This window comes from Rhinoraja longicauda, chromosome 34 (genome assembly GCF_053455715.1).
Source record: "Rhinoraja longicauda isolate Sanriku21f chromosome 34, sRhiLon1.1, whole genome shotgun sequence".
NCBI classification, from domain to species: domain Eukaryota; kingdom Metazoa; phylum Chordata; class Chondrichthyes; order Rajiformes; family Arhynchobatidae; genus Rhinoraja; species Rhinoraja longicauda.
Window position 1 is genome coordinate 12,064,067 of NC_135986.1, and position 12,275 is coordinate 12,076,341.

Here is a 12,275-nt window from a genome sequence, read left to right on the forward strand (position 1 = left end):
TGCACAAAACATCCCCGTTCTTCGATTGCAATCTCGGGTCCGATGGTACCCAATCTGTGGGACAGAAAAGAGGAAACAATCCGCTTCATTCTGCTGGTGATTCACAAATACCCTCGGCAACAACTTCCCTTCCTCCCTCCCTCCATGGTGACAACTCTCCTGAAGCAAGTGTGTCCTGTTCGTTCGGGAACTAAGACGAAGATCCGATGGATGTGGAGAAGCATGCGGTTCAGCATCAGCCATTAAATCTACTGAAAACATCGCAGAGAAACATGACGCAAAAATCAGTATTTTCTGCATTTCGCACCTGGAGCTACGACATTTCACTTTTTGTGCAATTATTTGTACCTTTTCATTTTCAAGGAATCCTGTTCTCTGTCGCCCGTTTTAAACGCACCGGCGTTCTGGTGAGATGAGTGTTGAACATGGTGCTGTGTTCCCAAGGCTCTTTAACGGCATTCATCGGATTATTGAGGAAAGAACAACAATAATGGACTTAACACAGAATATACTGGACCTGTAGCTCTTTCATTCCAGGGGTACGATCTGACCTGTCGAGTGATTCCAGGCCATTGTGTGTTTTTTTTATTTTGCAGAATCAGCATCCGGTGGTTTCTCATTAATAAAACTTAACTCGGCAAAGATGGCCAATGTCTGTACAGTTATGTATTGTCCACTGAGCATCGACGCGTCCATCAAAGTTAAAAGAGCGCAGAATTCCGGATTCAGATTCCAACGCAAAAAACAGAGATGACAAAACCCATTGACCTCGACGTGATTCGAACACGCAGCCTTCTGATCTGGAGTCAGACGCGCTACCGTTGCGCCACGAGATCTGACGCAAATGTTTACATCATAAAATTAACTCTATTATGCAATCAGCGTGCAGCGTAGGTTTACTAGGTTAATTCCCGGAATGGCGGGACTGTCGTATGTTGAAAGACTGGAGCGACGAGACTTGTATACATTGGAATTCAGAAGGATGAGAGGGGATATTATTGAAATATATAAGATTATTAAGGGGTTGGACACGTTAGAGGCAGGAAACATGTTCCCAATGTTGGGGGAGTCCAGAACCAGGGACCACAGTTTAAGAATAAGGGGTAGACAATTTAGAACTGAGATGAGGAAAAACCTTTTCAGTCAGAGAGTTGTAAATCTGTGCAATTCTCTGCCTCAGAAGGCAATGGAGGCCAGTTCTCTGAATGCTTTCAAGACAGAGCTAGATAGAGCTCTTAAGGATAGCGGAGTCAGGGGGTATGGGGAGAAGGCAGGAGCGGGGTACTGATTGAGAATGATCAGCCATGATCACATTGAATGGCGGTGCTGGCTCGAAGGGCGGAATGGCCTCCTCCTGCACCTATTGTCTATTGTCTTTTATCTATTGTCTAACTCTAAGCAAGCCCGACCAGCGTCCCAACCGGGCGACGACTTTCGTCTCTCGCTGCTGCCAGTTCGCCGGCCAACCATCCTCGGTGGGACTCAGGTAGACCCCCAGGTAGAGGAGGTGCGTGGTGCTCCACGCATAATCTTCCATCTCCTCCGGCAGGGAGTCCACCTGCCAATGACTCACTAGATGTCCGGAGCACTTACTCCAGTTGATCCTAGCGGACAATGCAGCCGAGAAAACCTGCTGGCATTCACGCATCCTCCGCAGGTCAACAGGTTCATTAAACGTGAGAAGTACATCGTCGGAATACGTAATTAGAGCGGAATACTGTTAACTGGGGAATTGGGGTTGAGCAACAGTAACTGGAGAATTAGGGGTGAACGCGATTAACTGGGGAATTAGGGGAGAGCATCAGGAACCACCTCCACCCCCGTTGAGAGAACCACCTCCATCCCCGGTCCTGGTAGAACCAGGCCTGTCAACCGCCTCCGAAGAAGACACAGGAATGGCTCCACACAGACCGAGTACAACTGACCAGACATGGGGCACTCGTGACGTACGCCCCTCCCAAAGCGAATGGAAGCAAACATCGTGCAGCATCTGGACTCGCGACCTCACGTAAGCACCTCGGGACTGCTCAAGCTGCAGGTCTCTCAGCGCTTCCTTCCTCTCCTGAAACTCTCCTCACTCACAGGAATCCTCACCGAATCTACCCAAGCGAGACTCTGCGTCGAGTAACTCCCTCTCGAGCAGCTGGACCGCCGCGTCCCGCCTTCTGGTCGACCCCCATGTGGACTCCTGACAGAAAATACGGATGTAAGGCTTTCCCACATTCCACCACTGCCTAGGGGAAGGGATAATGTGTCAGTTTGAGAGAGAAATATGAATCCCGATCGGGAGGAGGTGAGAAGCAGGAATAATATCAGCGCAGAGCTCAATATTGGGGAACTCACATGGTCTTCTGTTTGTTGTTCAGATTTCCATCATCGGAAAGGTCTTGATATCCACACAGTCACAAGAAGAATGTACAGATTCCACGCGGAAAGGCACCACTTGAAGTAGCCCTATGTAATTAGAGCGGAATACTGGTAACTGTGGAATTAGGGTTGAGCAACAGTAACTGGAGAATTAGGGGTGAACGCGATTAACTGGGGAATTAGGGGAGAGCATCAGGAAAAGTGGGGAATTAGGGGAGAGCACCAGTAACTGGGGAATTAGAGGTGAACACAATTAACTGGGGAATTAGGGGAGAAACTAGGAGAACTGGGGAATTAGGGGACGGCACCAGTAACTGGGGAATTAGGAGAGAGCATCAGTAACTGGGGAGTTAGGAGAGAGCATCAGTAACTGGGGAATTAGGGGAGAGCATCAGGAGAACTGGGGAATCAGGGGAGAGCATCAGGAGAACTGGGGAATTAGGGGACAGCATCAATAACAGGGTAATCGGGGAGAGAACCAGTAACTGGGGAATTAGGAGAGAGCATCAATAACTGGGGAGTTAGGGGAGAACACCAGGAGAACTGGGGAATTAGGAGAGAGCATCAGTAACTGGGGAGTTAGGGGAGAACACCAGGAGAACTGGGGAATTAGGGGAGGGCACCAGTAACTGGGGAATTAGGGGAAGGCACCAGTAACTAGGGAATTAGTGGAGAACACCAGGAGAACTGGGGAATTAGGGGAGGGCACCATTAACTGGGGAATTAGGGGAGGGCACCATTAACTGGGGCATTAGGGGAGGGCACCATTAACTGGGGCATTAGGGGAGGGCACCAGTAACTGGAGAATTAGGGGAGGGCACCATTAACTGGGGAATTAGGGGAGGGCACCATTAACTGGGGCATTAGGGGAGGGCACCAGTAACTGGAGAATTAGGGTTGATCATTAGCTAGCAGCTTCAACCGCCCTGTGGGGGGTGGTGGGGGGGGGGGGGGGGGGAAACCTTTTTTTTCTAATCTCCTCCTCAACGGAGATGCGACCTTTATCGTGTCGTATCTCCGTTAGCGCTACGGCCTAACACTGTGGAGTCGGCGGCCTCCAGCTGGGATCGACCTTGAAGACTCCGGTCGCAGGGCCTGGACTTACCATCTCGGAGGCTTCGGCCGTGGGCCCTGCAGACCGCAACATTGGGAGCTCGCAGGTCCCTGGCTGGCGACCGGCTTTCGGGAGCTCCAGCCGTAGCAGCTTCGACCGCCCCGAAGCGCGAGGTTTGATCGACCCGCTCGCAGGACCTTCATCGCCCTGCGTGGCTCGGCCGCGGCACTTTCCATCGCCCAGTGGGGCTCAGGACCTTCATCGGCCTGCTCGGCTCGGCCCTGAGACTTCCCATCGCCCGGTGGGGGCTTCAAACGTCGGGAGCCTCGATCGCCTCGAGGCAGCAGTTTGACTGCCTGACCACGGGAGAAGAATGAGGAGGAGATAAGACTTTTTTTTGCCTTCCATCACAGTGAGGGTGTGCCTGGAGCAATCACTGTGATGGTTGTCTGTGCTAAATTGTAATTGTGTGTCTTGTGTTCTTTATTGTTTACTGCAGGACCCTGACGCGAGAGGACGCTGGCGCTGTTTGTTCGCCGCTTCTCCGTCAGGACAAATCTTTTGTTTGATTGTTTGTTTTTATGTCTTGTTTGCTTTCTAAAGCGTCTTTGAGTATCTTGAAAAGCGCTATATAAAATAATGGATTATTATTATTATTATTATTATTATTATTATTATTATTATTATTATTATTATTATTATTATTATTATTATTATTATTATCAGTAACTGGGGAATTAGGGGAGGGCACCATTTTCCTATTTCCTATGTTTCTAAGTTTCTATGACCTCATCGGGAATCGCACCTTGCAGGAAGGACTTGCATTTGAAATGAGCATTCTCCGATACCCAGGTGAAGATGTTCAAATATAATCATCCCGAAAGCAGAAGGAGATCTGATTATGTGGACGTTGACCCGTCCCTCCGTCGCAGGAATACAACCGTCATTGTTCAACGCGATATTTTTGTGGATGATCTCTTCTACGCACAAGGAAAGGAGGTAGAAATGAAAGAGCGTGTATGACATGTCCGCCCTCTGCTGGCGATCAGCAGCGTTTGCTGATGTCTTGTCCGAAGCATGGCTGCGACTGAGGACGAAAGAAGAAGACCTTCAGCTGCCTTTGAAAGCCCACATGCCTCGTCTGTATAGCGCTGTTCAAACATAGCATTGCAGAAGAAAACTGGTGCACATAAAATGCAGACGGAACGGCCTGGTGTCCGGTGTTCTTCCAAGTGCAACTGACGATGCAGTGGTACGATGGTCGATTCGTTAGACAAGGACCAGAGGTCCCGCTGTGATGCCAAAATGCGTCCTGTGTTCAAACCCCAGATGACCCCTTCCTTTGACTTATTTAGAGTCATATAGCAAATTCGCGTGGAAACAGGCCCTTCGGTCAAATCACCCATGGCGACCAAGTTGCCCCATTTACAGTAGTCCCAACTGCCCGAGTTTGCTCCATACCCCACTTACAGCATGGAAACAAGAAAATTACATGCTGGCAGCGGTGGGATTCGAACCCACGCCTCCGCAGAGACTGGAGCCTAAATCCAGCGCCTTAGACCGCTCGGCCACGCTACCGTTTCATTACCATTGTGCAAACAAAGGCAATATTGAACCTTCTGCGAGTTTAACATCGAAACTGCAGCGACATGTACAAGGAATCATCTTTTGCGTCCAGGTCTGTCTTTGTTTATGTCACCGGTTTTATGTCCCGTGTCCTTCCCTGAATGCATCCTCAATATCCGAGTCTGGTTCTGCGGTGCAGCAGCAGATGACAGAGGAGAAGAGGAAGAATATTTGGTCTTGGAGGCTCCTTCGCCAGTCACTGTGGTCATGGTAAGAGAATCAGACGAAGATGAACATTAAGATGAGAGAAGGAATGAAAGTGCAAAAGTAAAGATCAGTGCATTGGTGCAGCACCCTCTCCTCTTCCCCTCCCTCCACCCTCCCTCCCCCCTCCCCTCCCTCCCCTCCCCCTCCCCCTCTCCCTTCCGCCCTCCCTCCTCCCCTCCCCTGCCCCCCCCTCAAGGTGGGCGCTGACTATCGATCTTTTGTCATGTGCACCGAAGGCAATTATCTTTGTTTAGCTGGAGAAAGTTGTGTGTCATCCAGCTGTTTATCTGTTCAATGCATTGATGGAGACTATCGGTGGGACTATGGTCATTTGGAGAGAGGGCTCTGTAAATTTGAATGTCATCCGCATAGTCATGGTAGGCAATTTTGTTGTTTTTTAAAATATGTCCTAATGGAAGCATATAGAGATTGAATAAAAGAGGGCCAAGAATTGATCCTTGGGGAACTCCACATGTCATTTTAACTTGATCGGATACAAAGTTGCCAATGGAGACATAATAGTTTCTGTCCTGTAGGTAGGATCTAAACCAATTTAAGACAGTATCTGAAAGTCGAACCCAATTTTCTAGTCTGTCTATTAAAATGTTGTGGTCTAGAGTGCAAGGGCAGCACTAAGATCAAGATGTACTAAAACTGAATTGTTTCCGTAATCTGTATTTAAAGGGATTTATTCACAAAATGCTGGAGTAACTCACCAGGTCAGGCAGCATCTCAGGAGCGAAGGAATGGGTGACGTTTCGGGTCGAGACCCTTCTTCAGACTGATGTCAGGGGGGCGGGACAAAGGAAGGATATAGGTGGAGACAGGAAGATAGAGGGAGATCTGGGAAGGGGGAGGGGAAGAGAGGGACCGAGGAACTATCTAAAGTTGGAGAAGTCGATGTTCATGCCACTGGGCTGCAAGCTGCCCAGGCGAAATATGAGGTACTGTTCCTCCAATTTCCGGTGGGCCTCACTATGGCACTGGAGGAGGAGGAATTGAGAATGCCAAGACCTTGAGAGTTGACATTGTAGATATGTCCCCATCCACTTTAATGTAAACACATAGAAGGGATGCATTTTAATTTTCTTTTATATTGAGCTCTTGGATTGTTTCTAAAACTGAAAGGTCAGAATGGGAATGGGAGGGGGAGTTGAAGTGCTCGGCCACCGGGAGATCAGTTTGGCCAACGCGGACCGAGCGCAGGTGTTGAGCGAAGCGATCGCCGAGCCTGCGTTTGGTTTCACGATGTAAATAAGTGGACATCTGGAGCAGCGGATGCAATAGATGAGGTTGGAGGAGGTGCAGGTGTACATCTGTCTCACCTGGAAAGACTGTTTGGGTCCTTGGATGGAGTTGAGGAGGGAGGTAAAGGGACAGGTGTTGGATCTCGTGTGGTTGCAGGGGAAAGCGCCCGGGGATGGGGTGGTTTGGGTAGGAAGGGACGAGTGGACCAGGGAGTTACGGAGGGAACGGTCTCTGCGGAACGCAGAAAGGGGAGGGGATGGGAAGATGTGGCCAGTGGTGGGGTCCCGTTGTAGGTGACGGAAATGTTGGCGGATGATTTGTTGGATACGCTGGCTGGTGGGGTGGAAGGTGAGAACGAGGGTGATTCTGTCCTTGTTACGAGTGGGGGGGAGGGGAAGCAAGAGCGGAGCTGCGGGATGTAGAAGAGACCCTAGTGAGAGCCTCATCTATAATGGAAGAGGGGAAGTCCCGGATCCTGAAGAATGAGGACATCTCTGACGCCCTAGTGTGAAACACCTCATCCCGGGCGCAGATGCGGTGTAGACGGAGGAATTGGGAGTAGGGGATAGACTTTTTGCAGGAGACCGGGTGGGAAGAAGTGTAGTCCAGATAGCTGTGGGAGTCAGTGGGTTTATAGTAGATGTCCGTCACTAGTCTGTCTCCTGTGAAGGAGATGGTGAGGTCCAGAAACGGGAGGGAGATGTCGGAGATAGTCCAGGTATATTTAAGGGCAGGATGGAAATTGGAAGTGAAGTGTATGAAGTCAGTGAGTTCTGCATGGGTACAAGAGGTAGCACCAATGCAGTCGTCGATGTAGCGGAGGTAGAGTTCGGGGATGGGGCCGGTGTATGCCCGGAACAGGGATTGTTCGACGTACCCGACAAAGAGGCAGGCGTAGCTAGGGCCCATGCGAGTGCCCATAGCTACGCCGCTGGTTTGGAGTAAGTGGGAGGAGTCAAAGGAGAAGCTGTTGAGGGTAAGAACCAGCTCTGCTAGGCGGAGGAGAGTGTTGGTAGATGGGGATTGGCTGGTTCTACGGTCGAGGAAGAAACGGAGGGCTTCGAGACCATCCTTGTGGGGGATGGAAGTGTAGAGTGACTGGACATCCATGTTAAAGATGAGGGAGTGTGGGCCTGGGAACCAGAAGTTATCGAGGAGATGGTGAGCGTGTGAGGTGTCTTGGACGTAGGTGCGGAGGGATTTAACCAGGAGGGATAGGATGGAGTCGAGGTAGGTGGAAATAAGTTCGGTGGGACATGAGCAGGCAGAGACAATGGGTCTGCCAGGACAGTTGTGTTCATGGATTTTAGGTAGGAGGTAGAATCGGGCCGTGCGGGGCTGGGGAACTATAAGTTTGGAGGCATCGCCAGAAATGGTGAGGTCCGTGATGGTGCTGATGATAAAGGTCTGGTGTATGTTGGTGGGGTCATGGTCCAGGGATGAGTAGGATGTGATGTAATGTGCTGTAAGGGATGTGATTTAAGACCTTGATAAGGGCCGTTTCAGTGCTATGCCTGGTTGAAAGTTGTGAAAGAGGTTATTTAAGGTCAAATAGTTGCTAAGTTGTTGGTGGACAGCTTTTTCAATTCTTTTTCCCGATAAAGGCTAAGTTTGATATGGGTCTGTAATTGTTCAGTAATAGTTGAGGCGACTGTTTTTCAATAGAGGCTTAATAACTGCAGTTTTTAGAGTTTCTGGGAAATTTCCTGATAGAAAGGAATTGTTGATTATTTGTATTAACTCACTCGCCAAGCAGCTGAAAATGTTTCTAAAAAAAGCTCGTGGGTAGAACATCGAGGGCACAGGTAGATAGTTTAAGATGAGACATGATTTCATCGAGAGTCTTGTCGTCGATGGTGTTAAATTATGTCAAACTTGTTACATTATCCTTATCTGGGAGTACAGGTGACATGTTTTTTGTGCCTGACAGAGAGGAGCTAATGACTTGTTCAATACCTTCTATTTTATTATTAAAGAAGGAAGCAAACCAATTGCATCTACTGGTAGAGAGGAGTTCACGAGGATTGGATGCTGGTGGATTTGTTAGCTTATCAACGGTGTTAAAAAGGATGCGTGCGTTATTGATGTTATCGCTTATAATATTAGAGAAGAAGGATTGTCCGGCGCTTCTTATTCCTGTATTATAGATTTGAAGATTCTCTTTATAGATATCATAATGGAACTGGAGATTTGATTTTCTCCATCTGCCCTCTGCTTTACGACACTCCCTTTTTGGGGCCTTTACAGATGGAGCAGTTCTCCATGGAGCTTTTTGCTTATCAGAAATTGATTTGACCCTAATAGGCGCAATAGCATCAATGGCTTTTAGGATTTTGGAGTTCAAATCACGTAGGAGGTCATCAACTGAGGTTGAAATAAAAGTCGTGGTGGGTGCCAGGGAGATGTCCTCCATAATCAGTGCATTAGAGTTTTCATTGATATGATCATTTTAGATATATTTTGAGTAACAGGAGAAGTAGACACATCAAAGAATATGCAGAAATGGTCACATAAGGCAATGTCAGTTACAATAACATTCAAAATGTTTAGACCTTTGGTAATGATAAGGTGGAGAATGTGACCTCCATTCTGAGTTGGATGTTTCACATGTTGCTGAAGTAAAAAAAACGTCCAACAAGACAGATAGTTATTTGGCTCTATTATCTACATGAATTCTCTCTGTTATCTACCTGAGTTATCTACATGAATATTAAAATCACCGGCAATGATTAAATCGTCAAATTCAGTAGTAATAATGGAAAGAAGTTCAGCGAGTTCATTGAAAAAGATAGGAGAGTATTGAGGTGATCTATATAAAAGTATTAAAATGATTCGGGGTGCGTTTAAAAACAGCTGAAAGATATTCAAATGATAGAAATTCTCCAAATGATGTCTGTTTGCAATTGAAAATATCCCTGAAAAAGGTGGCGATTCTACCTTTTTTATGTGTTCTAACAATATCTAAGCTTCTATAATTAGTGGGGGCTGACTCAATAAAGATCGGTGGCTTGCTATCTTTGTCTAGCCACGTTTCAGTCACGAATAAGAAATCCAATTTCTAGGAGCTAATCAAGTTGTTAATTAAAAGAGACTTATTAGCTAAAGATCTAGCATTAAAAAGGGCTAGTTCAAGTTGTTTTGTGGCTGGTCTCAACGCAGGTTCTGAATGGCAGGATACAGAGATTAGATTTCAAGAGTGTACGGAGATTAGATTTGAGGGGTTTACGGAGCAGTGCGAGCTGTGCTTAATTTTACTACTGCTGATGTGAATAGGGATTTTGAAAATTGATGGGTGTTGTGGATAGCGGTAGGATCCCTCTGCGCCGTCGTGGCGGGAGATGGGGGTGGGGTGTAGCGTCTGTATTTGTAGGATGTTGAGACTTGATCGATGCGAAATGGGACCGGAGCTGTTCCACAAGAAGATCTATTGTTATCCATTACAATTGTTCCACTCATTTACTTTTGTCCTTGTGTGATAATGCATGGTTGAATGGTTTGGGTATTTAGCAGTATTTTACAGAGGAAGGACTGTGGAATACAAGTACATATTACCCAGAAAAATAAGTCACCGATCGAAAGTTTCAGGACAGGTGCCATAGGTATGGAAAGAAAGCAGTAAGATTTAACTAGAATGTTGCCAGGACTCGATGGACGGATGTAAACGGGGAGATTGGGCAGGCTAGGCCTTTTATTGTCACGTGTAACAATTACGGTACAGTGATATTCGTATTACCATTTGAATGGCGTAGAAATGAATGAGGTGAACAAATGGGGAAAATATGTACAGCCTTTTTCTTAGAGTTGAAGTAGTGGTGTGCTGACACATGGGACAGTGAATGCTGTACTCTTAAGGAAAACACAAAGTGCTGGAATAACTCGCCGAGTCTATCCACTCCCTTCATAATTGCGGTCCGATCCCCCTAATTTTCCCGAGCACATTGTGCCATGGTTTTGAACAAGGATGAGTATGATTAAGGTGAGAAAGAGATATAAATCGGATCCGAACGCCCAACATTTTGATAGAGAGGGTACATGAAACGAACTACCAGGGTAAATGGTTAAGAAGGTACCATGATATGATATGATATGATATATGATATGATATGATAACATTTAAAATATATATTTTAAACGAATACAAAATATTTAGAAGGATATGGGCTTGGCGGACAAATGGGTGTAACGTAGATGGGCATGTTGGTGGACATGGATGAATAAGGCCCAAATGGTCTGAGTCCATGACGCTGGGATCCTAAATACAATGTTCTTCTCGGGTTAGCAGGCCAAGGAATATCAAGTCGAAGCCACCATACCAGCTATGTGGCACCGTCGAACCGATAGTTATTCTTCGGGTTACATTCCTACTAATGACACGAAGTTAAGTGACCCTGCGATAAATGAAAAAAATAAAGTAGCATTGACAGAACGTCGCACAAATGACCTAATTTCTGGCCTAATTTCTGCTTGTATTTGAAATGGAGATTAATTGGGAAATATTGTTGGTCGCAGGTAACTAGATGTCCCTCTGATGTGCCAATACATTATCGTTCGTGATACCCCAACACTCGGAAAAAGACACCATGCTTTCAGTCGATGTAGTCTTTTCATGATTTTTTAATCTCAGGAAGATCACCCCGTTAACAGCAGAATATCAACGCAGCGTGTAATATGGATACTGGGGAGCCTTGGGTTTGAAAGCGATGTGTTATTGACAGCAGCCATCGTGAAAACAGGGTTTAAATCTTAGGAACGACACAGGAGTGACTGACTGTGTAAGAAGGAATTGCAGATGCTGGTTTAAATCGAAGATCGCCACAAAAAGATGTAGTAACACCAAGGGCAGTCAACATCTCTGGAGAAAAGGAATGGATGACGTTTCTGGTCGAGAACCTTCTTCAGACTGGCTAACTAACTAGTGACTACCTAACTGATTTCATTTAATGGTTATTCAGGAAATGCCTACGGGTTGGTCAATCTGTAGAGGCCCCTTGTGGTTGGCGACATGAATTTCAGAAACTAGTCTCTGGACCAGAGGCTCTTTGAGGCTCAATGTGCGGATTTATTAAACAGGCGAAGCACAGCGGTGATCGGATATTTCACAACGCCGTTCGCCTGCTCTCTGAACTTAGACTGTGTCGCCGCGTAAATAAATGTGTTTGTGCAGCTGCTGAAATTACTCAGCAAATACCCGACTTCATAAAAAATATATTCGGAATCATTCCAATCTCCTCCTGTTCCTGTTATCTGATAATAGACGAATTGTGCGACTGCCGTCAGCCACAGGAGGATGAAGTTACCCGAAAGGGTGAAGAGTAAAACCACAGACCTCCTCCTGCTCTCCATCTCAGGGTCACTGCGTTTCTCCCGCTTGCTTAGACCCATCAGCCCCTTCCGTACCCGATTGGCCACTAAAATGTGGCGGACTGTGAGAGCGTTGAGCAGCAGGATTACAGCGAAAGGTATGAGCGGAGTTAAAACCGTATCGAACCAGTCAAATGCCACCCATGCAGGCTCAGTGTAATAACTTTGCTTTACAACAACGAACCACGGCACATTGTCGATGAATTCCCCGGGTTCAAGTGCGAAGTAGAAGGGAGTGTTTTTCAGACAGAACAGAATGCCAATTGTTGATAGAGCCACCGCCGCAGTTTTCCCGGTGCAATATTTCGTTTTTAGTTTCCGGCAGCAAATGGTGATAAATCGATCAAAGGTGAAAGCCACAGTGAACCAGACAGAAAAATCCAGGGCTGCACGTGATACGACTGCTCTTAAT

General features: G+C 46.9%; 2 non-coding genes across 2 annotated transcripts; both read right to left on the reverse strand.

Annotated features, from left to right (window-relative positions):
* Nucleotides 1-764: 764 nt before the first annotated feature.
* On the reverse strand, nt 765-836 carry trnaw-cca (transfer RNA tryptophan (anticodon CCA)). Its single transcript has one exon. It is a non-coding gene; the product is annotated as a tRNA-Trp (tRNA).
* Nucleotides 837-4,917: 4,081 nt separating this feature from the next.
* trnal-uag (transfer RNA leucine (anticodon UAG)) lies at nt 4,918-4,999 on the reverse strand. The gene has a single exon. It is a non-coding gene; the product is annotated as a tRNA-Leu (tRNA).
* Nucleotides 5,000-12,275: the final 7,276 nt, after the last annotated feature.